Source organism: Ailuropoda melanoleuca, chromosome 13 (assembly GCF_002007445.2).
Source record: "Ailuropoda melanoleuca isolate Jingjing chromosome 13, ASM200744v2, whole genome shotgun sequence".
NCBI classification, from domain to species: Eukaryota; Metazoa; Chordata; class Mammalia; order Carnivora; family Ursidae; genus Ailuropoda; species Ailuropoda melanoleuca.
This window is the reverse complement of record NC_048230.1, coordinates 92,113,437-92,128,356: the sequence shown is the minus strand read 5'-3', so window position 1 is coordinate 92,128,356 and position 14,920 is coordinate 92,113,437. Positions and strand designations below refer to the sequence as shown.

Here is a 14,920-nt window from a genome sequence, read left to right as displayed (position 1 = left end):
AACTTTACATCGGAATCTGGGGATGTACTGTATGGTGATTAACATAATATAATAAAATAAAAAAAAGAAATGATCTTGGGACAATTTAACACTCTAACTCATTGGGGTTAAGGACTGTTGGGGTAAAATGAATGTATTTTGCATGCAGGAAGGACATGAATTTGGGAGGACTAAGGGTGGAAGATAAGATGTTATGGACTAAATGATCATGCCTCCCCAAAATTCCTATGTTGAAGCTCCAACCCCCAATGTGACTATATCTGGATATAAGGCCTTTATGAAGGCAATGAAGGTTAAATGAGGTTATAAAGGTGGGGCTCCAATCCAGTAGGATTGCTGACTTTATCAGAAGAAACACAAGCACTCATTCTCTCTCCACCATGTGAACACAGTGAGGAGGTGGCTGTCTGCAAGGCAGGAAGAGGGCTGTCATCAGGAACTGAATCAGCTGCCACCTTCATCTTGAACTTCTGGCCTCCAGAACTGGGAAGAACATATTTCTGTTGTTAAGCCACCCTGTCTTTGGTACTCTGTTATGACAGTTCAGCAGAGTAAAATGAGGGGGGTGTTCAGGGATCACACCTTGATCACCCCCTTCATGAAGCCCACCGTGATCCTTGAACACCCCCCTCATTTTACTCTGCTGAACTGTCATAACAGAGTACCAAAGACAGGGTGGCTTAACAACAGAAATATCATGAAGGCACTAGAGTAGATCTGGGCCTCCAGAGGGAATGCTGATGTGGAGAAGACAATGGGGCTTCTTGGCTGAAGAGGAGGGGACTAAGGTACTAAGGGTATACCTCAGACCCCTTGGCTCAGGCAACCTTGGTCCTGGGCTTCTTGGTGTCCCTTTTCTGCTGCCTTCTGAGACCCAATGAGAGAAATTGTTGCATATTATTTGGTAAGGAGGGATGTTCTCTTCCCATGGCTTTGAGTGTCCACTTGCCCAGTTTAACAGGTGTTCAGTGACGTCATGGTTGGACTGTTACCCATGGGACACATTTTCTCAGGCGTGTCTCTCCCTAATGTACTCACGCTACCATCCCCTCTGGAGAAGTCATCTCTGTAGAAGGAGTTTGGGCAGTTTACCCAGCTTCCATAAGGCCTTGGTTCCTACAACTCTATGCTACTAATAATGGTGCTGGTACCAGAAATTGCCACAAGATTCAGTGGAAAATTCCATTAGGCCCTTAGAGGGGCTTGGCATACGGCAAACACCCAATCTCTGCTAGCTGTCAGTGATGAGGAGGATGAGAAGTAGAGATTTCCAGATCCTTCTCCAGCTTCCATGGAAGATCTCATCTTTGTTTTTCATTTCAGCTGGAAATATACAAACACATTTGAATGGAATGAGAGATGTTTTAATGTCTCTATCACAGCTCAGCACATGATCCCTGCAGTCTACCAGGCAGGGTTGAAACCTTATTTTGCTCACCACCCATATGACCTTACAGACATTTTTAACTTCTCTAAACCTTGGGTCCCTCACACGGAGGCTCAAAAGCCTTGTTGTGCACTCTTGGGGTGTTGTTAAGGTTTCAATGCACTTGCCAACATGCCAAAAACACTCTTGCATAGCTCTTCTTTGAAATAAATGTTTCAATGTGTTAGTCTGCTAGAGCTGCCATAACAATGTACCACAGACTAGGTGGCACAACAACAAAAATTATTGTTTCTCAGTTCTGGTTAAAAACATTAAAACAAAGATAAATAAAATAAGCTAGAGAAAAGAATAATAATACAGAATATCAACAAAACCAAACATTTCTTTAAAAAGATCAGTAAAATTGACAAACCTTTACTTAGATTGGCTCAGAAAAAAAGATTCAAATTAGTATATTATTGAGTAAAATTATTGAGTATAATAATTTCTGATTATAATCAGAAATTAATGTGGGGACATTACTACAATTCTACATACATAAAAAAGATTATAAGAGAGTATCATGAAAAATTGTACATTAAAAAATTGGATAACTGAGACAAAATAGACAAATTTCTAAAAACACAAACCCATAAGGACTGAGTCATGAAGATACAGAAAATTTTTTAATACACCTGTACATAGTAAGAAGAGTGAATCTGTAATCAAACATCTTCTGATTCTGGTTCATCAGGCTTTCCTGATGAATTCTACAAAATATTAAGAGAAGAACTAACACCTATCCTTTCAAAAAAAATTAAGTTAAAGGAATACTTCTTAATTAATTCTATGAGGCCAGCATTGCCCTGATAATAAAGCCAGACAAATACACTACAGAAAAGAAAACCACAGACCAATATCTTTTAGGAATATTCATGCAAAAAATCCTCAACAAATAAATATCAAACTGAATTAAGCAACATACTAAGAAGATTATACACCATGACCAAGTTGGATTTTTTCCTGGAATACAAGGATGGTTCAACATACTTCAACATATGAAAATCAATCAACAGAACACACCACAATAAGAGAATAATGAAGAAAAACCCCACATGATCACCTTATTTGGAACAGAAAAAGTATTTGACAAAATTCAACACCCTTCCATGATAAAAACTCTCAACAAACCAGGAGCAGAAAGAAACTATCTCAAAACAAAACAAAACAAAACAACAAAACAAAACAAAACTATATACAAACTCTCATAGTGAACACCATACTGAACATACTACAAACTTTTTCTCTAAGATCAAAAAACAAGGAAAAGATGCCCACTTTTACTGTTTCTATTCAACATAATACTGGAAGTTCTAGCCAGAGCAATTAGGCAAGAAAAAGAAATAAAAGGTAAACATATTAGAAAGGAAGAAGTAAAATTATCTTTGTACACGGATGATCCTACATGTAGAAAACTTTAAAGATTCCATAAAAAACCTGTTTGAACAAATAAATGAATTCAGCAAAGTAGCAAGATACAAAACTAACACACATAAATTAGATGCATTTCTATACACTAACCATAATCTGGAAAGGAAATTTAAAAAACACAATTGTATTGATTATTTATTTATTTGTTATTAAGTAAATAATTCTATTTATTTTAATGGCATTAAAACTAATAAAATAATTATGAATTTACTTAACCAACAAGTTGAAAGACTTTTACACTGAAAACTATAAAATATTGCTGAAAGACATCCATGTTCATGGATTAGAAGACTTAATTTTGTTAATATGTCAGTACTAACCAAAATGATTTTTAGATTCAGTACAAGCCCTATCAAAATCCCAATGTTAATTTTTGTAGAAATAAAAATTCCATCCCATAAATACATATGAAATTTCAAGGGACCTTAAATATATGAAACAATCCTGAAAAAAAAAGTTTGAGGACTCTCACTTTCTGATTTCAAAACTTACTACAAAGCTACAGTAAACAAAGTTGTGTGATACTGGCATAAAGACAAACATACAAACCAATGGAATAGAGAGTCCAAAAATAACTTCTCACATATATGGTCAAATGATTTTTGATAAGTGTGCCAAGGGAAAAGACAGTTTTTTCAACAAGCAGTGTTGGAAAAATTGGATATCCACAGGACAAAGAATGCAATTGGACCCCTATCTAATACTCTATACAAAAATTAACTCAGAAGTGATCAAATACTTAAATGTAAGAGCTAAAACTATACAATTATTGGAAGAAAACATAGGGAAAGGGCTTCATAACATTGGATTTTGGAATGATCTTTTAGGTAGGACACCAATGGCATAGGCAACAGAAGGAAAAACAGACAAATTGGATTTCACGCAATTAAACAAAATTTGTTCATCAAGAGACACTATTGACAGTAAAAATGGAACTTACATAGTAAGAGAAAATAGCTGCAAATCACATATCTGATAAGGGACTAATACCCAGAATACATAGAGAACCCCTAAGATTCAACAACAGCAAAATCAAACAACCTGATTACAAAAGTGTAAAGGACTTGAATAAACATTTCTCCAAAAAAGATATACAAATGGTGCAGTGCATGAAGAGGTGCTTAGCATTTCTAGTCATTAGGGAAATGCCAATCAGAACCACAATGAGATACTACGCCCATTATAATGGCTATTATTCAAAACAAAAGCAAAAACACCCCCCCTAAAACCCCCAAACCAGATAATAACAAGTGTTTGCAAGAATTTGGAGGAAGTGGAACCGTTCTGCACTGCCAGTGGGAATGTAAAATGGTGCAGCTGCTGTGGAAAATTCGTGGTTCTACAGAAAATTAAACACAGAGTTATACAGTTCATCAATTCCATTTCTGGGTATAAAACCCAAAGAACTAAAAAGAGAAACTCAAGGAGGAATTTATTGGTACACCCATGTTCATAGCAGTGTTATTCAAAACAGCCCAATGAGGAAACCCAAGTGTCCTCTGACAGATGAATGGATAAACAAAATTGGTATACATTGGAATATCATTCAGCTTTAAAAAGGAAGGGAATTCTGACACCTGCTCTAACACGAATGAACACTATGCTAAGTGAAATAAGTCAGTCACAAAAAGACAAAATACTGTATGATTCCACTTATTTGAGGGACCTAGAATAGTCACATTCATAGAAACAGAAAGTAGAACGGTGGTTACCAGGGACCACCAGGACAGGAGAATGCGAAATCACTGTTTAATGGTGATAGAATTTCAGATTGGCAAGATTTTGAAAAGAATTGGAGATCGATGGTGGTGATGGTTGTACAACAGTATGAATGTCTTTAACACTACTGAGTTGTACACTTAAAATTATTAAGATGTGAATTTTATGTTATGTGTATTTCACCACCAAAATAAAATAATTGGGCAGGAAAAAAGACTTAAGATAACTCAATGAGGTGGGTCACTTTTCTAGTGCTAAACAGCATTTTCATGTAAGTTGGAATATTTTATAGTCCTAAATTACATTTAAAAATATTTTCACACAGGAATTTTTCATGCAAAGTATGGGTAAGCAAATCATTTCTTGAGCCAAGGTAAGAGCTTGAAAAATTGTGTGTGCATGTGTGTGTGCTCACTTCTATGTTTGTGTCCATGAGTATGAGTGTATGTGTGTGCACACATGTTTATGTGTGACTGTATGGGTATGGATGCATGTTTGCGGGTGTATGTGAATGTGTGTGTGTAGGACAATATAGTGTAGGAAGGGAGTTCTTTGGAATTCTAATCCAGAGAGGTGAAGCCACGTGTGTGGTCAGGGCTCTCAGGCCTCACAGAAGGACCTGGATTGATGAGGACGGTGGTGATGGGGTTATGTGGGCTGCAGGGCTATGGTAGAGGCAGAACCTGATTTCCCAGGCCAGCTGGATATTTGAGGCTCAAGGCCAGCAGGATGTGAAGGCTGGCCAGGGAGACAGGGAATGGGACCCTGGCCTCTGGCACAAGATGCTGGGTCCATACAGGAGGGAACAGGGCTGTGAGTGGTGAGGTTTGACCAGCTTTGCATCTCTTCCAACAAGGCTAAGCAAGAGCTGGTGGTTTATTTGAGGCCAACAATTTTGCCCTCAGTGGACAAGTCTATAGACAGACCATCTACTCTACAAATCCTGGAATTGGGTCCTAAATGGAAAGGACACATTCAGCTCTACCACTATTGGGGTGGCTGCAAAGCTCTGGAGAGCATCTCAGGACCAAGGTCCCCAAAGTGAGGACCCTGGGCTAGAAATCTGTATCAAGAGGACATGATAATGTTGCTGTGATATTGAGAGGGGCTGTTTCAAAAATTTCCCCATGGAGACCACTACGGGCACCAACCACAGGAGAAGAAAGCATGTGAGAGACACGTCCAGAGACGGGAATAGCCGGGCTTCTTGCTGACCACCAAGTCTCTAACTTCACAGAATTCAATTATTATTTTCTTTAACCATTTAAATTAATTGTTTACACACACAGCCACTGAGGGATGCTCCTAATCCCTCCCTTCATCCCAAGGGGGGATGGGGCTTTTTAGTAGGTACCCCAGCATCCTCGCCCCTTGGTGGGAGGGGTCTGACATGCATTGTCCCAGATAGTTCCTGGTGGGATCCAGCTCCGTGGCCCACAGTGTTAATACCCCACTGAAACCTCTTTTGTTGGCTGTCCCACCGTGGCTCATCTCCCTCTTCCCACTCCTGCTTCCTGAAATGACTCCCAAATAAGGTACTTGCCCCCAAATCCTTGTCTCAGCAATTGTTCTGGGAGAACCCAGCCTGAGGTATTTTTCCTTCAGGAATCTCAATGAAAATTTCAGTTCTTACAGTTTTCCTAGTACACTGCTGCCTCTGCAAGTAAAGCAAAAACTTGAATTAGTTCTTTAGATATCTAAAATCTGAATACTTAGGGTATCTAAGACTAAAAGAATCCACTCAATTTTCCTTCTTTAATTCTTCAATATGAATCCTCATATATAAAGTCCAAGAGAGAAGTCAAATGCTTTCTTTCTTTTCCCTCCCTTTCTCTCCCTTGCTTTTTGAGGACAGAGTTGTTTTCTAATGCCTTCTATAGACATTTCCAGGGAGATGGGTCTGTTCCTTTCCTGAGGTCCTTGCAGACCCCTAAATCATGACTTTTTTAAAATAAGAAATTTCATGGGGCATCCTTTTAAATGGGTCATCTAGCCTAAGATCCCAAGAAACTCATTAATTACCTGAAACCTTATCTTTTGAGGATAAGGCAAGGGTCCAGCTGTTGAACAAGGAGGGCACTTTATTGGCAATCTCACTTTCTAACTAAACCAACATTCTCAGGACCAGTTCAAATGAAACAGGCATTTATTTTTTTAAATCAGGAGACTGGAAAATATCGCTTGGTAAACTGGATTTTATTTCCATTTGAAGCATATACATAACATATTTGAATGTTCCTCATACAAACAGAACAAGGTTGGTGTTTTCCTAGGAACTAGAAAATTTGGCAACTGTGGCAAATGTTGAGGGTGTTGTCGGATTTGGGGAGTTTCCCTTTTTAGCTCAATGGCTAATTAGTGTAGAACATAATGGAATCAGAATGGGAGGCATTCATTGCAATACTGGGTATTTACCCCAAAGATACAGATGTAGTGAAGAGAAGGTTCATATGCACCCCAATGTTCATAGCAGCAGTGTCCACAATAGCTAAATCGTGGAAGGAACCGAGATGCCCTTCAACAGATGACTGGATTAAGAAGATGTGGTCCATATACAATGGAATATTACTCAGCCATCAGAAAGAACGATTATCCAACATTTGCAGCAGCATGGACGGGACTGGAGGAGATAATGCTAAGTGAAATAAGTCAAGCAGAGAAAGACAATTATCATGTGATTTCTCTCATCTATGGAATATAAGAACTAGGAAGATGGGTAGGGGGAAGAAAGGGATAAAGAAAGGGGTGTAATCAGAAGGGGGAGTGAAGCATGGGAGACTATGGACTCTGAGAAACAAACTGAGGGCTTCAGAGTAGAGGGGCATGGGGGAATGGGATAGCCTGGTGATGGGTAGTAAGGAGGGCACATATTGCATGGTGCACTGGGTGTTATCCGCAACTAATGAATCATCGAGCTTTACATCGGAAGCCGGGGATGTACTGTATGGTGACTAACATAATGTAATAAAAAAACATTAAAAAAAAGAATGGGAGGTATTAGCAAATTCATTTGAATGGTCACAGCTCGATTTTTGTTTTAAGTTTAATTTCATCTCTCAGATAATCTTTGTGAGGTTGTGTCACCTGTTTTTGAGATTTGGGTCAACTCTGACAAAAAAGAAAGAGAAAGAAAGAAAAAGAAAGAAAGAAAGAAGGAAGAAAGAAAGAAAGAAAGAAAGAGAAAGAAAGAAAGAAAGAAAGAAAGAAAGAAAGAAAGAAAGAAAGAAAGAAACGAATGAGCCAGACAAATGTGAAGCCTAATTTCAGCTCTTTCATTTACTCCCATGTGACCCTGGTGAGAAATTGGAAGCCTCAGCCTCCTAATCTCTGAAGTGGGGATAACAGTGGTTATTTCTGGTGGGTTGTGTGAGGATTAACTGTGTGTGGTTGGAACTCAGAGTAAATTTCATTCCCCGTTCCTCTCATTTACTGTCCTTCCATTTTGTGGAGGGTACTGATGTCCTTCTTTAACCGCAGGAGAGACTTGTGGTGGGATCCTCTGGTGGAGTGGGTGGCTGGACTGCTGGACACCTTCATGTGGCAGCCTGCGGACAACTCACTTTCTGGGTTGCATTCAGGGCCAGCCTTCAATGTCAGAGCAGGTGGAGTGTGTCTCAGGCAAAGTCAACTGATAAGTCCGGACCCTCGTGAAGACATTGTGCCTCAGGTTAAGTGAGCGTGGAGGCCAGCGAGCCATTGTTGGCTCTGCGATGAGTTCGCCAGTGAGAGACTATCTGAGCAGCTTGTGTGTAATGGGGCCTCCAGGGCTCTGTTTCCCAAACAGGGATCTGTCCCCGAAAGCACGCAGTTTGTGTCACCACAATCACTGAGGTTAATGCGAGCCCTTCTGCAGCTGTTGGTAGAGTGACAAGATGAAGGAAAGGTTTTAGGCTTCCAAGGATGGCAACTTTGGGGAGGTAAACATATGGGGGGAGCTAATGCAATAAGGTTTGTTTGTGCAGGTCCATCTTGGTGTCAACTTTCTGTCTCCTTCCCAGCCATAAAACCTCCCCGGGAGAGGGGATTTATGGCAGTCCTCATTTCCCAGAAGTTTCTGCTTTTATTCAGATAAGGAAAGCTCCTGGAAGGCTTCCTTCTGCATCTGTTGAATTTCAAATGCCTTTAGCTCAAAAGAATCATGCTGAAGTGGCATGTTGTGAGCTGGCATCCTCTGGACCCTTTTGTTCACCCTTTTGACATTTTAAGACACGTCACATATTAAACACCGAGTTGGTGGCTGCGGAGGGAGATTCAGGTAAGAAGTTGGAACATTTACTCACCAGATTATTTTGAGTATTAAATTAATATTTATATAGCACATAATAAAGGTTATATAAGTATTAGTTAATATTATCATCATCATTATAGCATCGAGAAAAATATGGAAAGATATCAAAATGGCAACAATGGCTATCTTTGGAGTATGGGGCTGGGGGAAGTACCTTTTCTCTTTCTATTCTTCTTTATTGTTTGAATTTTCACAATAAGCATTATATGCATTTGATTTTTAAAATTCCCAGAATTCCCTGTTAAAAAAAAAAGAATTTGGGACATGAGCGGTCTGTGGGGGGGAGAAATATAGATTGGGACAAGCAGAAAAGAACACATCTAGGCACATTTCCCAAATCTTACCAAATCAGTGTCTCAGGCCTGGGAATAGGTCGATCCAGTGAAACAGTCCTGTCTCGTGTTGGGTAGTAGACTTGCACCCTTCACGACACTCTTGCTGTGATGGTGTGTCAGGCAGAGCTGACAACGTCCAGGGCATTTGTAGCCCTCACGGTACAGACAGAGCTCAGAGGCATCGCGGGTTTATTTCCAGACCACTGCAACACAGCAGGTTTCATAAGACAACGAGTCCAATGAATTGTTTGGCTTCCCAGTGCATATCAGAGTTATGTTCACATTCTACTAAGGTCTATTAAGTGTTCAACGGCATTATGTCTAAAAAAACAACGTACATGCCTTCATTAAAAAATTCCTTGTTGCTAAAAGAAGGCTGACCATCATCTGAGCTCTCTGATCACTGAGAGCTCTCTGATCACTGAGAGATCTCTGATCTCATGATCACTGATCACAGGTCACTGTAACAAATACAAGTAGTAAGGAAAAAGCTTGGAATATTGTGAGAATTAGTAAAATGTGACACAGAGACATGGAGTGTGCAAACGCTGTTGGAAAAATGGTGCCAACAGGCTTGCTTTCTGCAGGGTTGCCACAGACCTTCCATTTGTAAAAGCACAGTAACCTCGAAGCATAATAAAGCAAAACGCAAAAGGATGAGGTATGCCTGTGGTAATTTCCAGAGAGGCAGTGTGGCCTGAAAGAGCTATCCCAGCAATGGTGGAGCAGATGCTGATCCCAGGCTCTTTGGAATGAAGACATGCTGTCACCCAACCATGTTGTTATTGCAGTGGTGTTTTACTCCTGATACAAGCCCTTATACAGTTCTGATATCAGAAAAGCATGTGGTGCTCCAAAGCAAACCCTTGGATGGACCCCCGGGGTGCTCAGATTTACTTTGGTGTCTCCAAACAGTTCTTGCTTGGCAGAACCAAACCTCTTAGGAAGCTTCATGAGAGATAATGGGCTCCACAGGATGGAGGCCCCGGGGCCAAAAGCTATTTACTCTCGATGTGTGGGGCTGTGTCTTTGTACATGCCTTGAGGTTGGTGAGTTTTGTTTTCCTAAATCTCTTGACTGTTAGCATACAGTTTGTAGACTGGAAATAGTACAGGGCTGAGCAGAAAAAACAGTGTCCCTAATTCCCGTCCACTTTCAACCCAACCATAACCCCTTAGCTGGAGATTGGGCAAATGTTTTCTCAATCCCCCCTAGGAAGAAAATGGAAAGCAAAGAAAGGAAAGACAAAGCTTTCCTTATACCAAAACATTGCCTCCTAAGGGCCCTCCAGCGGCACATGACTTAGCGCCTCACATGCCCTGCCCTGCCAGGCCCTGGTGCCATCACCCGGCCACCAGCATTCTCCTGGTCCTGTCCCCGCCGCCCTCCTCCCATTCTCGGAGCTTCAGACTCCTCTGGTCCTGTTTCCAGACCCTGACCCCTCCTTCCTAATGAATGGAATTTCCCTGTTCCAAAAGGATTCCCTTTCCTTAAACAAGTTCCCCTGACTTGTTTTCAGATACACCACTTTCCTAACAGCCTCTGAGCCATTCTCTTATAAACATTTAAGAACAGATTTTGAGTGAAACTGATTTTAAATGCAATCACACTGTGTCCCCTTTTCATGGGGGTTGCACTCCTTGTTCATGGTATAGGAGCATAGGCACCGGTGGGTGCACTCAGGACCCTGCTGGGGATAGATCAGGAATCCCACCAGACTGGTCTGCAGGCGCACTGCAGGGGACTTTTGCAGTCCTGGGGCTCTGCCAGAGAGATCAGTTTGGCTGTGGTTAACAGCAAGAACTCAGTGGGGACATAATCCTGGTGCTGATACAGCCCGGCACCGGCAGCGGTGACCTGCTAATCTCATGCCCACTTCCCCTTCCTGCTCATCAGTCTGCCTTTATTCTTCCTGTCCTTCATCAGTTCAACAAGGCTGAGAAGGGGAGTGCTGCTGCTCTATGAGGACTCTATGAGGACTGGAGGCGGGATGTCCTGCTCTGGGCAGCACTTTCTTGTCACTAAGAGGACTGAGAGTCACACCGTTATTACTATGCATAATAATCGGACGTTCCCATGGGGAAGACACTGCACTAACCACCCCTTCCAGTGGCTACAGCCCCCATCACCAACCCTGCTGGTAAATTTTCCGTATCTTACTCATCATTCCCCAATGATGCTGTTCTGGTTTGTCTATTTGCTGTGGATTGTCTCCCCCATGAAGACAGAAGTCCCTCCGAAGCAGGGGCCTTGCCAAGCTTTCACTGCTGTCTCCTGGTGTCTGGAACAGTGCCTGGCCCGGAGTAAGCACCCACAGTCATTTTGGAGAGAGTGCTGTGTGGACGGGCCGCTGGTCTGAGGTGACTGAGCTGGTCCACAGCAGAGGTGAGGTTTCAGCACTGTCCTTTCTGGGCCATTGTCTGTGTTCTTCTGCACAACCACACAGCTTCCTGCTGGTGTCTACGGCTTTGCTCTTGAAAACACCTCGTGAGTCTGAGAAAGTTTCAGGGCCAGAGTTTCTAAAAAGGCCCCAGTCCAGCTCAGAGAAGGCTCAGTCCTGCTCCAGAGAGAGGCCAGCCAGGACTGATGATGAGTGCCATGTTCCCCTCGGCCAGAAGGATGGCACCGAGGGCAGAGGAGCAGATGATGTAACACAGGGCAACATGCTACCCACGTGTTCCCCCGGCACCGAGGGACAGTGAGCTCCTGCTGGGGCTGGGCACCTCCTGCTGTCAAAATAGGAAAGACAGCAGAGCTTTGCTCTTACAGGACATTCTTGGTTTAATTCACGCTGAAGCGCAGGCAAGGACACATCTTGTCCGGGCACCCAGCTTTGAAGGGAGCCTGCAACTTTAGATCTCCAGTGACCACCGGGCAGAGGGCAGTGCACTTGGTGCTGCCTGGGGAGGTGGGCCCAGAGGGACAGCAGAGGAGGGGCTTGGCTTTTCCTGGGGCAACGGGTGGCTGACCTGACTCTGGGACACCTGTGGGCATCTGAGGGCTGATCTGCATTTGGGCAGGACGTCTCCCTTCTACCAGGGAGTGAGCTGCCTTAAAAAAGTAAAGACAGCTGGAACCTTTCGGTAAGAATCACTTCCCCAAATGTGGGAGATGAGACACTTGAAATGAGAGGAGTGATGGAGAAAGAGGGAGTGAGGCCCTGGTCTCAGCCCCTCGCGTGGGAAGTTCAAGGAGGCTCGGTTCACCATTTTGAGAATAGATGTGGTGGTAGCACTAATGGGAGGCACCCCCAACTGTTTAAGGTGTCCTTTCTGGCCCTGCAGACACTGGCCACTGAGCTCCGGTCTGCAATGGATGCCTGCCTTGAGGGCTGCGAGTCGGCTCTTTGTGATCACCTGCTTGAGGTTTTGGCAGGCTGCACTACGGCAGGTTTCCTTTCCAGAAATAAGATCTGCATCAGCAAGCCTAATGCAGCAGTTAACCCACACTGAGCAGTCACTCATGTTTTGTTAGGAGATTGACCCTGCGAATGCAGACACATCATAAAACAAAACACAAGCCATACCATACTACAACCCAGGAAACCCACGGGTAACAAAGAGTGGAATTTGCTGCATCTAAACAGAGAGCAAAGGTAGATGTTGGACTTTAGAAGATAGAGCATCTGTGATTCCACCAACAGGAACAAATGGTGATCGGGGTAGGGGTGGACAGGATGGCTCAGGGGAACGTATGCTTGAGTGTAAGGTCTGTACTAACAAGGACAACAGAGTCTGAAAAGCAGAATTGACATACTAGCTTCATCACTTCAGGCTAGGTGGATTGATGGGTCACTTACATTCTTAAAAGTTAGGAGTGGCACTTTTTGTCCTACCTGCTACCTGTCCTCTCCCACTTACTACCTGCCTTATCAGCTCCCTGCCCTACCTGCTTACCTGGGTTTGGTCTTGCTTGCCTTGATCTCAGCCTCCAACTGGTGTGGCCTCAGGCAAACAAGATCAGTTCTGGGGAACTTAGAAGCAGATGCCTGATAGTAGCAGCTCCTTTATGCTAAGAATAAATAAAATACATTTTCTCTGTGTTTATTAGCATAAAATCATGCCAACATTCCTTCTTGTTCTCTGCCTAATGTGTATTTGGCAGTGAACCTCCACCAAAGGCACTTATGGCTCTGGAATTCAGATCCTCTGAGCTTCTCCCAGGCACGGTCATCCCTCAAATCAGCTGGGTCAGAACACTCCGTACCCCACTGTAACCCACTCTCAGGTGTCTGCTTCAGTGGGTCACGTGGGGCCTAGAATTGCATTTCTTACAAGTTCCCAGGGGATGTTGATGCTGCTGGCTGGTGACCCTACTTTGAAGCTCAGAGGTGTGGACATTTGCCTAACAGAAGTCCCATCCCCTAGTTTCTCAGAATGTGCCTGTGTTCTTTAAAGAGGTGTTCAGAGTTCCACTGATAGTGGGATTTGAGATCTGATCCCAGAGAATTCTAAGCAGCCCCACCACTGCCACTGGCCAAGTTACCATATTCCCCATCACTCCAGCCACCACCCTCCAGTGAAAAGCCACAGCCAGCCCCAGTCATCATCCCCACAACCATGAGCACTGAAGCCCAGACCCAGCAGCCACCTACCACCCCATCCTGCCAACGCCCCCCTCAACACTGCCCACATGAAGCCAGGCACTATGGACAGCCTCCCAGGGAGTGGAGGCTCAGGCAGCCTCACATTGGTGGTGCCTATTGGTGGGGACAAGGTCACTGCAATGAAAGTAAGCAAACAGCATGGTAATTGTTCAAGTAAGAAATAGGAATGACACCAAGGGAGATGAATCTGTACGTCAGATTGCCATAAAGAATAACACCAGGGAGTACCTTCACAGTGCAGGAGAGGAAGAGACTGTGGAGTTTGTTGTTGAAGGAGAAAAGTGTGATGGGCACTGGTGGAGCTCCAGTGCAGGGTGGTAAATATACAGTACACCTTAACCATTACAGAAGCTATTCATGTTACAGGGGTCCTCCACGCAAACACCAGCACAGGTACCAGAATAGTGACAGTGAGGAAAAGAAAGAAGGGTCAGAGAGGCTGGACCCAACAGCACCAGCCCAACCGCAGGCACAGCTCCCATCTCTCTCTCTTTGAAGAGAGCCTATGGGATCAACCCCAGCGTTCCAACCCTCCTGAGCAGGAAGAAGGGATGGAGGGTGCTGACAACCAGGATGCAGGAGAACAAGGTAGAACAGTGAGACGGACCACATATCAGGTTATAGACCATTGTTCTGCATGGGCCCGCCTTGCTTGAGACAGCCCAGAGAGGATGACAATGAAAAAGATAAGGAAAATCAAGGAGATGAGATCCAACGTCAGCAGCACCTCAGTGTGAGTACCACCACAACTTCAATTACTGATGGAGATGCCCAGAAAACCCTAAACCACAAATTGGCAAAGACACAAAGGCAGAGGATCCACCAGCTAAGAATTTGTCCCCCTGCCAAGGCTGAGCAAGGGGGAGCTGAGTAAATGCACAATCTCTTCCATCACCTGGCTTTGTCATCCAACAAGAAGAAATGAATATGAAATTCCAGCAATAAGAAATCAACAAAAGATTGGACATAAAGACCCTAACTGCTTGCTCTTTGTCCATTGACCAGATAACTAAAATATCTGCATTATCTACACAGCATGGAGCTTTTTTATTTTTACCTAAAGATGTCTCTTTTTGGTAATGACAAACATTTTTTTTTGAAGCCTGGTTTTTCTC

The 14,920-nt window shown here is 43.2% G+C and overlaps 1 pseudogene; it reads left to right on the top strand.

The window, feature by feature from the left end:
• Nucleotides 1-13,943: 13,943 nt before the first annotated feature.
• LOC109490590 lies at nt 13,944-14,679 on the top strand (annotated as a pseudogene).
• The last annotated feature ends 241 nt before the right edge of the window (nt 14,680-14,920 follow it).